Below are 14,627 nucleotides of genomic sequence, written 5' to 3'. Positions count from 1 at the left end.
TGTGCCAAGCCGTCACTAAAGAGGCAAGAGAAATCAATGCTGCCCTTTCTCACAAGCTAATTTCAGACATGATCTAATGAGTGGGTGGTTAACAAGACAGCAAGGCGGGACAGGAGAAAAAGGCCTAAGCAGCACTGTTGAGGTTAGAAGGAAACTCAGCAAAAACAAGTGCACAGGAGAATAAAACAAAGATCCTTTCATTGTCTGATTTTTTTTTTTTTTTTTTTAAAGAGAAATAACAAGGAAGAGGAAGCGAAGGCTCATCTCCTCAGGTATCTGCTAAGCGTCTGGAAGAAACAAGTTTCCAGGAAGACCTCAGGAAGTGACACAACTTCATCTTGCAAGACCAGCTCTCTGTGCAGTGGCATGGAAAAACAAGATGGCAGGAGCAGGCAGTGCAGTGCAGCAGCACTGCCAGCAACACAGGCCAGATGGGAAATCCAAAGAACTGAGACACATGAGCAAGCAAGAAATAGGTGTGCAGAGTCTTGAAGAGTCAGCTCAAAGGTGACGGAGTAGGAAAAAAGGGCACAAGGTGGAAGAGCTATGTGACTTTGCCAGGCTGAAAAGGCAGCAAGGTGTGCCCCGCAGATGCTTGCACCTGGATCTGAAGACATTTGCATTTGCCTCTCTCAAATGGCATATTTGTAGCAGATAGGAACACAGAAACTGAAAATAAAAACGTGCTCTCTCTTACTCCTCTATTAAGATTTACACACGATAGAAGATATTGTGCTTATTCTGGACTAAGTAGAAAAAAAAAAACCCTCTGCTTTCTCTGGAGTTGCTATCTTTGTTCCTGTTTAGCACTGCTGACCATGCTCAGTACAGACTAAATGACTGAACTTCCTGATCTCTCAGGTCCCAATTTTGTCACTTCCTTGCACTCACTCGAGTTTTGTGTATTAAGTTTGAAGGTTTATTGGCAGCAAAGGAGAACTTCAAATCCAGACACTTCTCCTGTTTTCTTGCTGCGTACTCTTCCCTAGTTTTGGATATGAATGCAACCTCAAACTGGAGAGGGTTACAAGAACAAAATTTTCTCTTCTTTTCAGAGGCTTTTGGCAATTTCCAAGAGCTGAAAGCTAATTATTTTGGCACAAAGAGGCACCAAAGAATCTTTTGACTATGGCATTCCTGTATAAGGTTTCCTTGACACTTTTATCCAAGAAGAAAAAGAATGAGAGGAGTAATAAAAAGCCCACATTTATCTCTTTTTTCAGATACAGAGCAGCTTCACTACAAGAAGAAATTAAATAGACAAGAGCTCTTCAGGTTGGGAAAAAAAAAAAAAGGTGATTGCAGAGGGAAATGATAGCAGTCTATAAAACACTGAATGGAAAAGGTAAATACAGAATAATTGTTCACTTTCTCTTGCAGTACAGAAGCTGAGGGGGCATCCAACAAAGTCATTAAGCAGCAGGTTTAAAACAAACACACCCAAAAGGAAGTACTCTTTCATACCGTCCATAATTGCATTGTGGCAGTCAGTGCCTCAGGAGGTTGTGGAGACTGAAAATGGATTTTTAAAAGGCATTAAACAAATTCATGAGGGACAGTGTGATCAACGGCAGCTTAGGTGAAACTTTTGGGTTTTCAAACCCTCACTCAGCTGATTTCCCAAAGCTGGGAGGAGACACCAAGTCAAGATGATGTGGTACATCGGTATGTGGCCTTTTTCTTCATCACTGAGCATCTGCCACTGGCTGTTCCTGGAGACAGTGTGGCAGTTCCTGTTGTTCAGTGCTGCACTATGAGGCAGAGTGTTGCACGTCAGTACCAGCAGTAAACGGTTCTCTGCATTCTTCTGCTCAACTCTTCTCCGTCTTCCAGCAGGCTTCCTCTGAGGGCAGGAGATGCTTCTGGCAGACCTTCAGTCCAACCCTCCCCCCATTTTCCCTAGAGCGACCACACTTCTAATTGTGCAGCGAGAGAATATTGCATTAGCTAGTGAAGTGCAAACCTCAGGTTAAAACAAGGAAAATTTTAATCCTATGTTTTGGTATTTAATTGTAGCCTCTGTAGCTCGTTCAAAGGGTAGAAAATGCAGCTGTCCTCCATTCTTGGTCAAAAAGCTCCCCAGTCCCCAGTAATAATTTGGTACTATCTACAAAAAAGGAAAGACAAGGCAACCAAACGACTGCTCTCCATAGCCGAGTGAAAGTAACAATTTACCTCAGACAGCAAGGAAAAACAAACAAAAAGAAAAAACAGAAACTCCACCCTGAAGTCACTCAGGTTTATTTTAAAAAATAGTAATTGCAATTAAAGCTTCTATATGCAACATTTATAAAAGGCAAGAGTTTTCAATTATGATTATGCCTTGCCTTTTTTTTTTAAAAAAAAAAGGCTCTAATAATGCCAATTCTCTTCCAAACAGCTTCAGAACAGTCAAAAACATTTTCAAACTTCAATTATTCCCTATTCAGCTAAGCCCATTGTGTTTGCAAGGAAAATCCAACTGAACTGGGAGTTTGTGCCAGCTATTTCCCATGTCACAACATGCTTACTCGTCACCCCAACAATTCTCCAGCATTGTAAAACGCATACTCTCCAGCATCCCTGAACTAAGGACAGACAGCTTGGCCCCTACTCTGCAGCGGCCCTACCCTCTCCTGCCACCCCCTTCCATCTCCCTGCTGCAATCTCCCCTTTCCTCCCAACACACACACCTCCTGCTTCCTCATTTTACCATCCAGCAGCAAGGCAAGAAAGAGAGAAGAAAGCATGCAGAGAAGGGGGGAAGAAAAAGGACATGGTGGGCCATCAGTGCTGGGCACAGACTTTAGAGATATACAAGAAATGAAACAGGATTAAAAAGTCAAGGGGGAAGACCACAAAAGCCTAGTGACAGTCTAGCACAGTGGAAATCCATGATGAGCTACTGATGACTCAAGGTTTCCATAGCACTTGTATTCTCAGCTTTGGAGCACACTAAACAAAAAGCTTAAGGCAAGTGGTATACTTGCATTAAGGCAGGGGGGTCCTGCGTTTTTCAGCACCCCTGTTAATGTGGTTCTTCTGGGAAGAGAAGTGCTGATACTGGGCTGTGCCCTTCAATAGTTAGTACTATAGTGCAGATGCTTTGGAGTTTCTTACCAAGAGCTTATAGCCTCTTTGCCCTTATCCAGATGCTCATTTCTCTTCAGTGCTCACACAAATTAAAGAGCACAGACAGGAGAAGATAAAAAAAAAAAAAAAAAAAAAAAAAAAAAGCCAACAGCAGAAGAATGGACATTTGGAAGCAAAATAAGTAAAAAAAAAACCACTTTGAAAAGTAGCTGTGGGGGAAAAAAAAAGCGTAGATCAGAAGGAAAACAAGCACAGACAGAAGCATAGTTCTAAAGAGGTTCCTGTTTAGAAGAGCCACAATTACACAAAATTCATAACTTGATGAACTGAAACCATAAATTACCCTTTGATATACGTAACAGGAGCTTACCTGAATCATGTCACAGGCAAGCAGAGTCACCCGATAAAATTAAAATGACCATAAAAATAGAAGTTGACTTCTTCAATTTAGAAATTAGTACCAAAGAGGGCATTTAGCCATCAGACTACCTAAAAAATCCAAAAACATAACAGTATATTACATCTCAGTGCATCAAGGCACAACACTTCAGAATGGTGGCAATAAAGGAAAAGTTAGCTTTAGCTTTCCAAAGAGAATTGCAGTGAAACACAGACATTTCAGTTAATGGGCTTTGACTGTGGGTATTTAGCTCTAGGCAAGCCTGCTGCACTTTGAGCTTAATTCTCAGAGGTATCAATCACTTGAAACTCCAGATGAACTCAATAAGATCAGCAGCTGATGCTAGTCAAGTCAGACCCAGCTGTCCTGAAATGGTTAATCAAACAGTGGCATTAAAAAATGTGAATCCACGCAGGTTTTGACAAGGAGGGTTTCATCTCTGATAAGACTAAGAAGGCAGCAGGACCCTAAATCCAAGGATACTCCCTGCATCACCAGCACAGCAATAAACAGAAAGCCTTTTGTTCTTATAGTGATATCCAAACATAGTATTTTCCACGTGCAGCACTCCTGCATGAAGAAGGCAGTCACTGGGCCTGGAGAGGGAGCAGGACAGCACCTGTAGCTATGTGGGCTGTGGCTTCTACAGGGAATGCAGTTCCAGCTGGTGCATTCCTTGCTAATTAAATACAGTCCCCAGGCTGCCAGCCAATTACCCCTGCAACCCTCCCATGGCCACGTCAGCAAACCTCTGGATAAATAAGAGGGATGTGGAGTGCTTGGACAGTAAGTAAACTCAAATTTAAACCTTGCAGTGTGCAGGTACAACTATAATTTTTTTTTACTCATTTACTATTTTCAAGCAAAAGCAGCAAAGATATCTGTTATCAATCTGGACTCTTACTTCCCATCTTCTGCAGCCGCAGCTCGCTTGCAGATTCAGAAAGTTGCCCTGTGGACCCTTTGCCTCCAGGCTTTGGGACCAGCATATCCACAGCACCCCTGGCTACTGGGACATGCCACTGTTGACGTGGTGAACAGGGAGGGCAATAAAATAAGGTAGGGCAGTGCTGCAGCAACTCCACGGAACACTGCTGTACTCACTGCAAGCATGATGTGGAGACTCTCACAGTCTGTGCTACTCTTTGTCAAAGCATAAAATGAGAATCTTGGCTTTTTCAAAGCTTTTCTTGCAACAGTATTACAGAGCTGCCTGTGTGGAAGCATTATACTCAGCTGCTCCTTTTCCCAGTAGATAGGCAAAAGAGTGCTATCTAATTTCATAGACCAGGTCTACACTATGCCTTCTGTCTCAAAATGGAGCTTTTCCCTAATGTCATTAAAATAAAGCAAGCCCATCTAAGAAATGGGACTCTTTGCGGACAATGGACTTCAGGGGTTTGCTAACTGTTCGTTCCTACTGAGGTTTATTTTCTCATCATAGCCTAATCATTAGTTTTACAGAGGTACAGAACATACACATAACTCAGCAAGGCAGCTGGCAGTGGCCACATCCTGCCTTCTGCCAAAATCCACTTATGAGGCTCTAAATAAGCTTGGTAAAATTCCTTATTTTGTGACTGGCTCCAACCAAGAAAGCAGCCAGGAATGATTCTGTCACAACCAGGTCTTCCCACATACCCTGCTTTCATCTTAATTTTTATTCATAGGAGCATGCAAATTTCCTGTGACATGGGCTAGAAATTGCTTCTGTTGCATTTTCAAAAGACACTGGAGTATTTCAGCACCACTCACTGCCACACAGGCTATGAAACAAATTTTAACAGACAATAGTGGAAAAAATCCTGAACCAAGAACTAGTATGACAAACACACAGAGAAACCCAATCCTCTCTCTGAAACCATTGTTGTTTGTTGCTGCCAAGGTCAACGAAATGATAAGCAAACTGCTTTAGCAAACCCCACAGTTATATGTATGCTGATACTCTGCGTTGTTAGTTCTGAAGATATTTGAAGAACGGTTAAAATCAGAAGTAGGCAGGCCTCAAATACAGCAGCTGAACAAAAACTCAGTGGGCTTGAGTGGCATTGAGGCCAACCTGCTGCTTCTCCAACAGATTCTCTTTCCTTTTGAATCTCAGGAGGGAGGGACAAACTGTCAATTTTCAGAGAACTCGGTGAAGAAAGTATGAATTTCTGGCCTCTAGCCTGAAAAAGGCTAGAGACCGTTTGCTGCTCCCTCAAGGGGACCCAAACTTTAACGAGTGGCTTAAGCCACCCCAGATGTCCACCCTAAAATCCTGCAGAGCAAGGAAATTAAGTCCAGTTAAAACCCCAAATATCACCAGACTGGAAGAAGCTCTCCAGATGAGCCCAGATCTGGTTTATGTTCATAACAAAAAGTGAAACACTTCTACCCACCCATAGATATGGGCATGTTGTACAGTGCTAGTAATAATTAAATTACTAGTTTGTGTGAAAGTCAAGCCTTTTATATCTCAGCAAAAGCTAGAGAGGGAAGCATAAACAACCAGCAAGGCTGAGAAACAGTGACACTTTCTTATTACTTGCGTGCTTGCCAATATTTTGGTTTAGCAACAAATATTAATCCCAACTGTTAATAGTCTTAGAAACTAACTCACATCCAACATGCTTCACATGGTGTGTTTTATTCTCATTCACTGAGGGAGAAATCAGTCTACTTGGAAGGAGCCAAAGGCACCTTTGTCACTGAAAATCACCTTGACTGCTGTGTGCCTCCTTTTTTCACTAGTAGGCGTAATTTTGACTCTTTTGACTTGGTTACAAGTTTCATTTTTATTGAAAAATTTTACACTTTCTGCCTTTTTAATTTAAATTAGGTGACATTTCCAGCCTGGTCTTAAATGACTTACACAGGGCAATACAGGGAATAGAAGGTAGAAATGAGAGCAGAACCTCTATTTCCTTACTTACAGTCATGAGCTTTAACTACTCTTCAGTGCTGCCTCCCTTACTGAAATAGTAAAGTATAAATGCAGGCAGTTCCAGTTTTCAGATTATATGATCCCAGCCTTCCTCTTTTGTTGTTGCTCATTCATCCTTTTTATGTAACTGTTGCCTTAGCTGTGAAAACCATAAAGGTCAGCTTGACACCAAACTGTATCATTGGGAAGAGTTATCAAAATTGTAGACAAAGCTTAAAAGGTTGTCACCCATTTTCTTGATTTTTGGGAGAAAGCATGTTGGTGATGTTGTTCTAAACACAACTGCTCCAGTGAACTGCACCTAAAATACTTCTGCAATCGAATTTACTGCCCAAGGTTGTGTGTGCAATAGGGGAAAGCTGTAAATAAATGGCACAGTCTAGCTAATGCCCACGTACAGGGCAGAAGTAAGGTCAGACAGCGGTGCTGTTGTTTTCAATAGATTCAATGGATCTCATTTTTATCTCACATTGCTCTAATTTCAGTGGTATTACTTTATCGGCTTTTATCCTAATATAGTCCGAAGTATCCCAGTTGTACACTGTTTCTCTTAGTCAAAAATTTCTTGCAAGTGTATTAAGACTCCGGTGAATTTATCAGTATTACTACCAAAAGTGCGAAGAAACTAAAAATAAGGATACACCGAGTGCAATATCTATGTTGTCTATAGCAAACTGTGCCATTAGCATTGGGGAAAGGAGCAACCTAAAGGCTGCACTAGGCCAGAAGTTTTATGAGGATCTGTGCTTCACTTATGCTGGAAACACCTTTCCCATCAAAAGCCCACTTTTACTGTAATTAAGTGCTTCAAGCAATCGATAATTTTGTCAAAATTTCATTTTAGAATCACAGAATGGTAAGGGTTGGAGGGGACCTCTGGAGATCATCTAGTCCAACCCCCTTTAGGGGAAAAGCAAAAATTCTGAAAGTATCTGGTGTCTTGTTTCAGTATTTTCCCTTCAAAATAATTTTACTGTGACATGTAGCATAGTGCCTATAAATATGGTGTATGCCATACTGTAATGCAATAGATTCTAAATTAAAACAGACATTTCAATCTACCCATCATGTCTTTATTTTCTGAATGCTGCAATTTTACCCCAAATAACAAGACTAAACTTCACAAAACCAGTGAAAAAGATCTCTCCCTCCAGCACTCATCGGGAATTTCCTGTGTTTTTCCGTTTCTTTCTGGAGTGAGGTGGGTGCAGTCCTGCAAGGAGTACATGGCAGGAAGGCTGCTTTTGGGGCTTGCTCTCCACACAGAGCTTCACATCTTAGGCTTGCATCACCTCGCTTTCCCCACGCTCCCTCCTGAGCTGGCACGCTGGCATCTTGCTGGGCTGCGCTCCTCGGGCAGAGCTGAGGAGGAGGTGAAAAGCAGCATGTGGAAATGCAGTGGGAAGCTGAAGCAGGCCATGCCGATTGCAGCGGGAGAGCTTGCGACGGCCACGGCATTGCGATGGCACAGCGGGCAGTTCCCACAGCAACCTGCTGCTCCCTGGCTCCTCTGCACAGGCAGCACTGAGCTGGCAGAGCCTTGCTCTGAGCACGTCATAAAATTTTGAAAGAAAGGTTACAATCTTCAGACAGAGATTATGATCCAGCAGGGTTGCAGCTAAGCATAATTTACCCAACCTCCGCCTCCCCCCCAAAAAAACCACCACCACTGAGCTGAGCCATTCCTTCCACTGCACTCAGACTGTGGAGGTCTGCAATTAAACCCCAGGTTATGCAGCAATTCTCCTGCCAGTCCCAGAGGACATGTGGGAGCTTCATTGCTATCCTGGTCCCCACTGAGGTTTTCATGAGTTTCAGAAGGGTGGTTATATCTGAGAGTTGGTCATCACACTAAAAGAAAAAGAAATTAATTTTAAATAAATTTTGTTATGTTTGCATTTCAGAGTATATGTAAATTTGCACCAGAACAACAAGCAATGTGAAATGAGACTTACAAATGTGTTGGTACAAGCTTGCACATGAGGCAGTCACAGATGATTGATATGATGACTGATACCATAATTTAGCTTTTTATGCAGTTTAAATGAGCACTCAATTCCGTACCCTTTAATCACAAAGTGGCATTTCATCTCAGGAGTAGTCAGCTGTAGTTCAATAAAAGAAAGACTGCCCAACAGCAATAGGCAAAGTAGGCTGAGGCCTCCAAAAAAACCCCAGATCAAAAACATTATTTGAAAAATGAAATATTAATATGGGCAACGCTTCCAACTAAGTGTTTCCTTTGGTATTTGCTCAAGTGAATGTTATACCTCTAGTGGCAGTAGAAGTGAATTACTTAGCATAATGACTATTGAAAATTCAGACTACAGTTAAGTAGTTTCTACATCTTGGATATCGGTATGTACATATAAAAATGTGCATCATTTTTGAAAAATTAAATCTTAAATCCCCATGTTGGTAATTCACACTGCTCAGAGCCTGAAAGTCAAGCAAGAGACATGAGCAGGCCTTTCCAAGTTAAATACTGTAATTTGTCCAAATAAAATGACAGAACACAGGTTCACACCCAGTATTGGGATGCGCCCGTGGCTCCTGCTGAAGTTACCAGCTATGCCCATTACCCCCGTCAAAGGAAAGCTTGTTATAAAAATGCTAATGTACAACTCGTCCCTGCAGGTACAATGGAAGGCAAACTGCACGCTACAGCTGTGCGAGGAGCCACGCTGCTCTGGGGAGGGAGGCATACAGCAAGACTGGTTTAGGCTGTGACAGTGCCTCCTCCCAGATCCAGCTGTGTTGACAGCAGAGTCCTCCCCCAGCCTGCCCAGAGGCTGGTGAGCATTGCCTTGCAATAGGTTACCACCCCTCTGATCTGGATATACTTGTTTGAACACTCCCTAACCTATTTCAGTGAAAATCAGCTGGGCCAGCAAACTCTCATTGCTTAAAATGTTAGGTCATGGTTGCACACATATTTTTTTTCCCCTGCTTCCTAATCTTCATCTACACTTTGGCTCTGCATCCCCCACCCCATTGGTCTATGCTCTATTTTGTCTATTTCTATAAACCTAAGCAAGTTGTTTTGTTTGGTTTTTTTAAACTTGAACTCCCCCATGCCCCTGATTCACTTGACTAAATATTACGGTCTGTGCAAACACAACAGAGGAGATGGCATGGTGTTGGAAAAAATGGCCAGGAGGTCCTTACACCAAATTTGTCTTCAGGATAAATGTCTTCAGGAAACCATGGCCTAATCCCTCTCCGAATTTCGCCTTTGTTAAACTACGCAACTCAAGTTATTTTACAGTCGTCTCATCAATGATCTCAATCTCTTGTTCGTGTCACACTCTTCAGATCCACCAAACTCAATAGGATCTCCACAATCAAAGTTTTTTGTGGCCTGGGCCTTCATGTGTGTAATTCAGGATGTGGCTGTTGCTGACTTGTACCCTCCCATACACAGTTCAGAATATGCCCAAGGCAGGTTGCTTCTAATGCCTTGAGTCGAAGGGGTCACCACAATACCAGATGGAGAAACAAACTCTAACCACTGTGTGTGCAAATCAAGTACAGGTAGGATCTGTACTGATGGTATCCTCTTCAAGTCAGTGCATGTAGATTATCCACACCGTAAACTTCTCAGTTGTTGGTGGTGGCAAAGCACCAATCTAGAAGCTTTTTTAATTTTCAGGTCAAAGATCAACTCTGCTCTGCTCGCCTCCCAGATCTCCCTTGTCTACAACATGTTTGCACCATACCAAAGGCCGCACGAACTAAGCGTGAGACCATCTGCTTAGCAGCAGCAAGAGTTTCTTGTTCTTGACTCCTAGCCTTTTTAAATCCCTTGTCTTCGTCCTGCTGACCATAATAACGAACGAGTTCAGCCAGAAGGACGAGTGGTTTCCAGAGTAATTCCCAGCAGAACTCTACGAGGGAGTCTGGAACACGCCCTGGCGCCATGCTCAAGAAACAGAGCATGCAATATGGAGAGCCCTTCAGCAAAGGGCCAGGATCAGAAAGAGAAGAACCAATGGCACTTGTGGTCAGCTTTTAAAGATAAATCTAAACATCAGGGTAGGCATTTGCTAACAGGATAGCAAAGCCATCAGCGAGGCTGCCCTGCCTCCCCTCTGCACAGCTGCACAAAGACTTAGTAAATTGCACACATAGAACGCTTGAGCAGTGGAAGTGCAAAACGGGTTGTATTAAGTGAAGCTTTTAATAAGATTTTGATAACAATGATTTTTATGTTAATCTCTACAGAGTTTGCTTTTGTAACATTTAACTGATAAGCATATAATCTAGTTTTAATTTAATCTCTGCAGGTGTTTCCCAATGGTAAATGTTAAATTTTTATTGCTTCCTTAGGCAGTAATAATAGGGGAAATGTCTGTAAGGCTCCTACCGTCCATTTGTATGCAGATAGCATCATATTTTATAATAGCTATAAATCTGACAGGATAGCCTCTTACTTTTGAGATGGCATTATAAATATGTGTCACCACTGAAGTAAACATCTTTGGAAGGAAAATGAAACAGAGATGTTATTAGAGATCTAATGAAAGAATAATAACTGCTTATTTATAAGAGATGTATGTGCACGTCCTTGAAAGAAGCAGAGCCCATGCTGGGTTTTCAGCTTTCTGATAAGCAGGACAATGGATTCTCAGCAGGGTCCTACAGACGACACAGAAATAGATCTACACTTCATAAAGATGATGACTGTCTATAAAACTCTAAATGTTTGCTCTCTCTCTGAGGTTTCTAAATGGTTATAAATGCCATGGTGTCTAAGACTCAATCGTGGCTTCTTTTATACAGCTTCAGGAGCTCCCGCGTGAACCGTGAGACACTAAGTACAGGAAGCGAACTCTGATACCTGTCTGAAGTGTAACGCAAGCATACTTCGAGCAAAATTCTCAGTACGAGACCTGAGAGGAACTTGAATGATCACTTAGATCATTCAAAGCCAACACTGGCCTTGTTCTCAAGAAAGAGCATGCATAAAACTTGCGCTTGTTTACATTTAGTATTTTAGAGACAGCTACACTTTAGGCTACATTTTCCCCAAACCATTTTATCTGTTCTGCAGAACATATGGCTCTCTGGCACGCTGTGCTCACCATGTCTGTAGGCACATCTCAGGGACCCATTAGCACGGGCAGAGAGCTGAGCTAAAGGACTTCTAAGGTAGAACTGGCTTGCCTCCAGCCAGTGTGGAGCATGGGCAGAGACAGCTTGGAGCTGTCTTTACTCTCCTGTATAGGCATGCCCTGAAAGGGGTTACACTTTAACAGAGGTCTAGATATTTCCTCAACGGTGCTTAGATATGTGGCTCCCAAGGTCCACGTTATTAGTCATAAAAACAAACAGTCTAACCTCTGACACAAAAAAACACACACCAGTATGTTAACTCCCTAGTGACACGAAATGGGAATACAGCATGCTGCCACTGGGGGGTGGAAATTTGAAAAGCTGCCACATCAGCAAGTAAAAAAACACCTTTTACTGGTGATTTAAAGTTACAAGAACAGCTTGGACAGTTTAGGTTGCGCAATTCTTGCTTCTGTTATAAGTCAGAACATGTACACCTCTTTAAGGTGGTAGTTTGAATGCAGTATTGTGTTTCTTTTAATAGCCCTTTCAAATGAAAAAAACATCTTTCATGAAGACTTTTTTACAAATTGGTATTAATTAGAACGAAAACTCAAATCATTTTCCACAGAAAGACAAGATAAAAACAACACAACATGGGTGTGAATGGAAATGCAGATACGTCACTCCATTTCCTGAGTTACTTCAAAGTCAAAGAGGATCTGCCATGTTGTGCCATGGAGAAGGAAACTGTCAAGAAAAAAGAAATATCCCATTAAGAATATTCACTATTAAGAATGAAATGCATTAAGACTATAGGTAAGACTCATATATATAAAATGTTTAGCTCTCTCTTGTCTGCATGCTAGTTCTTTCCCTATCAGACTTTGCAAAAATAGTTTATTTTGTGTAAGTGCTTCAGACTGAGAATTCATTAAAGAAGGCCACCTCATAAAGTGTTTGCAGTCAGTCTTTCCAACTGCACCATTGTCATACATGTGCCAACATTATGGGTATACTGGGCTAGCGGTGAAGACAGAACCCAGCTGCCATACCATAAATACTAAACAATGTCCTTACGCCATGGCAGATAAAGTGGAATTTTTTACTAATCAAATGTGAAAATTACAGGAATCAGGCACAATGCTGTGTTTCCCACAACTTCAGAAAATCTTCTCCATGATAAACAAGTTGAGAATCTCCCATACAAATTACTTAAACAGATGGATAATCACCACAGCAACCAAAACCACGACAGAGTCATTCAGAAGCATTCTGTATCTGCAGGCTCCAGTCTCAGGTTTCGTGCTGCAAGTAAGCAATATTTTATGTAACAGAAGACTAGCCAATGCTTTTAGGTAACTCGCAGTGGTTTCTAAGGTAGGTAAAAAACCAGAGGACCAAACATTAGCTACAGCAACAGAATTTCTTTACACCTCACATCACACTTGAAGTGACCTGACAAACTTGTCGCAGATTCTCTACTGCATCTTATGTCTCTACTCCTTTGCATCTGTATTTCTGACTTTTTCTTCATCCACATTTTTCCCTCTCATCTTTTCCTTGCTCTACCAGCATCGTAACAAGGACTGCAACCTCAGCCTGCCCCTGATCCCAGAAATAATTAATTATTCGGACAAAATAAAGTAGCCCAAAAAGGAGAAAGCGAGAGAAACTGTAACCTAACAATAAAGGAGAGAACTTCCCACAGATCTGAGATAATTCTAGTCACTGTCACACATGGCGGCAGTCTCCATCTCCCACACCACAGACGAGTGGTCTACCCGCAGCACATCACATGTGGGCACACTCGTATGCATCCTCCCAATAATTTTTTCATCCACCTAAAGCACGGAGCCTTGCTGGCAAGGCAGCAAGAAGAGCAGTAGGACTGTGCCAAGCCAGGCTTTGTGCATGCCCCAAACCAAAAAAGCTCGGCACCAGTGAGTTTACCAAGCAGCTCTGTCCTGTTTTTGCATATGTCAGCGCTAGTCAAACAGTGCCGGCACATATGTACCTGTAATAACGTCTGGGATGGGGCACAATCGCTCTCAAGGGCACATTATTGCACCGTCAGTGATGTGGGGTTTGTGCTCTCTGAAGCGTCAGGCACAAGCAACAAGGACAGAAGAACACTGACACCTACTCACACACATGCAAGTTTTCACATTTAATTTGAGTTAATTTTTAAATAACAAAATAACCGAGAAACAAGCTCCAGGGATAGGTGGACGGAAGTGGAAGGAGACCAGCACAGTTTCCGGTTTTTCAACAGCTGGCCAGCATATGCAAACATTATTAAACGTGTGATAGAAAAACCAAAGTTGAATCCTGGGAGACATATCAAGGGAGACCTAAAACCTGCTTTGAGAGATTCTGAGCTCTCTTTATAAACGAGCTGGGAAATATCAACTTGGCTAATTAATGTGCTTCTAAGTCTAGCCATTTTAAAAGGGTTTTTTTCTAATTTGATCATCCAATGATTATTAATTTGAATATCTCTGAAGCATGTTTACATCTGCTGAGACAGGGTTCCAAAATCAGAAATACCCTACATTTGATTAGCACTCAGTAAAAACAGCATTTTCTGAATGTGTCCTGAAGGCTGCAGTCTGATAGTCTGTTTAAAAACAAGAATTCCAGTTTATTTTTAAACATGAATATTAAACTCCATGAGCTTGTCAAGACACAAGAAAGAAATTTTACCAGTTTTCACTGCATACATTTTCAGGAATTCTGACAAGACCATATTTCTATATACGGCCATTTAACTGTAATATTATGCAATTTGTGGCGTAAGACTGAAACTGTTGAGGTACTACTAGCAACTACTAGACCTGCAGAAGGTTCTACTTGGAAAAAGGTGACTGCTAACACACACACACACACATCTTTGCTAAGTTGCAAAATGTGGTGGTTTTTTTTTTTTTAATTTAATGTCTTCCATGATTTTAAATAGACAAATACGTAACTGCCCATCCTGGATTGTTTCATGACATTATTGTGAAATACTAATGGCTGCTGCGTTTATTTCACCATAGAAGTGTGTTCATTTCACTGGTGGGTAAAGTCTGGTAATGGGTAGAGGATTTTGCAATCCTGCTGACTGGATGGCTTAATATAAATCTTAATTATTCACCTGACTTGCAACAAAAATATTTTGCTGCATTAATA

This window comes from Leptosomus discolor, chromosome 9 (genome assembly GCF_034619465.1).
Source record: "Leptosomus discolor isolate bLepDis1 chromosome 9, bLepDis1.hap2, whole genome shotgun sequence".
In the NCBI taxonomy this organism is placed as follows: domain Eukaryota; kingdom Metazoa; phylum Chordata; class Aves; order Leptosomiformes; family Leptosomidae; genus Leptosomus; species Leptosomus discolor.
The sequence above is the reverse complement of the archived record's forward strand: the minus strand, read 5'-3'. Positions refer to the sequence as shown.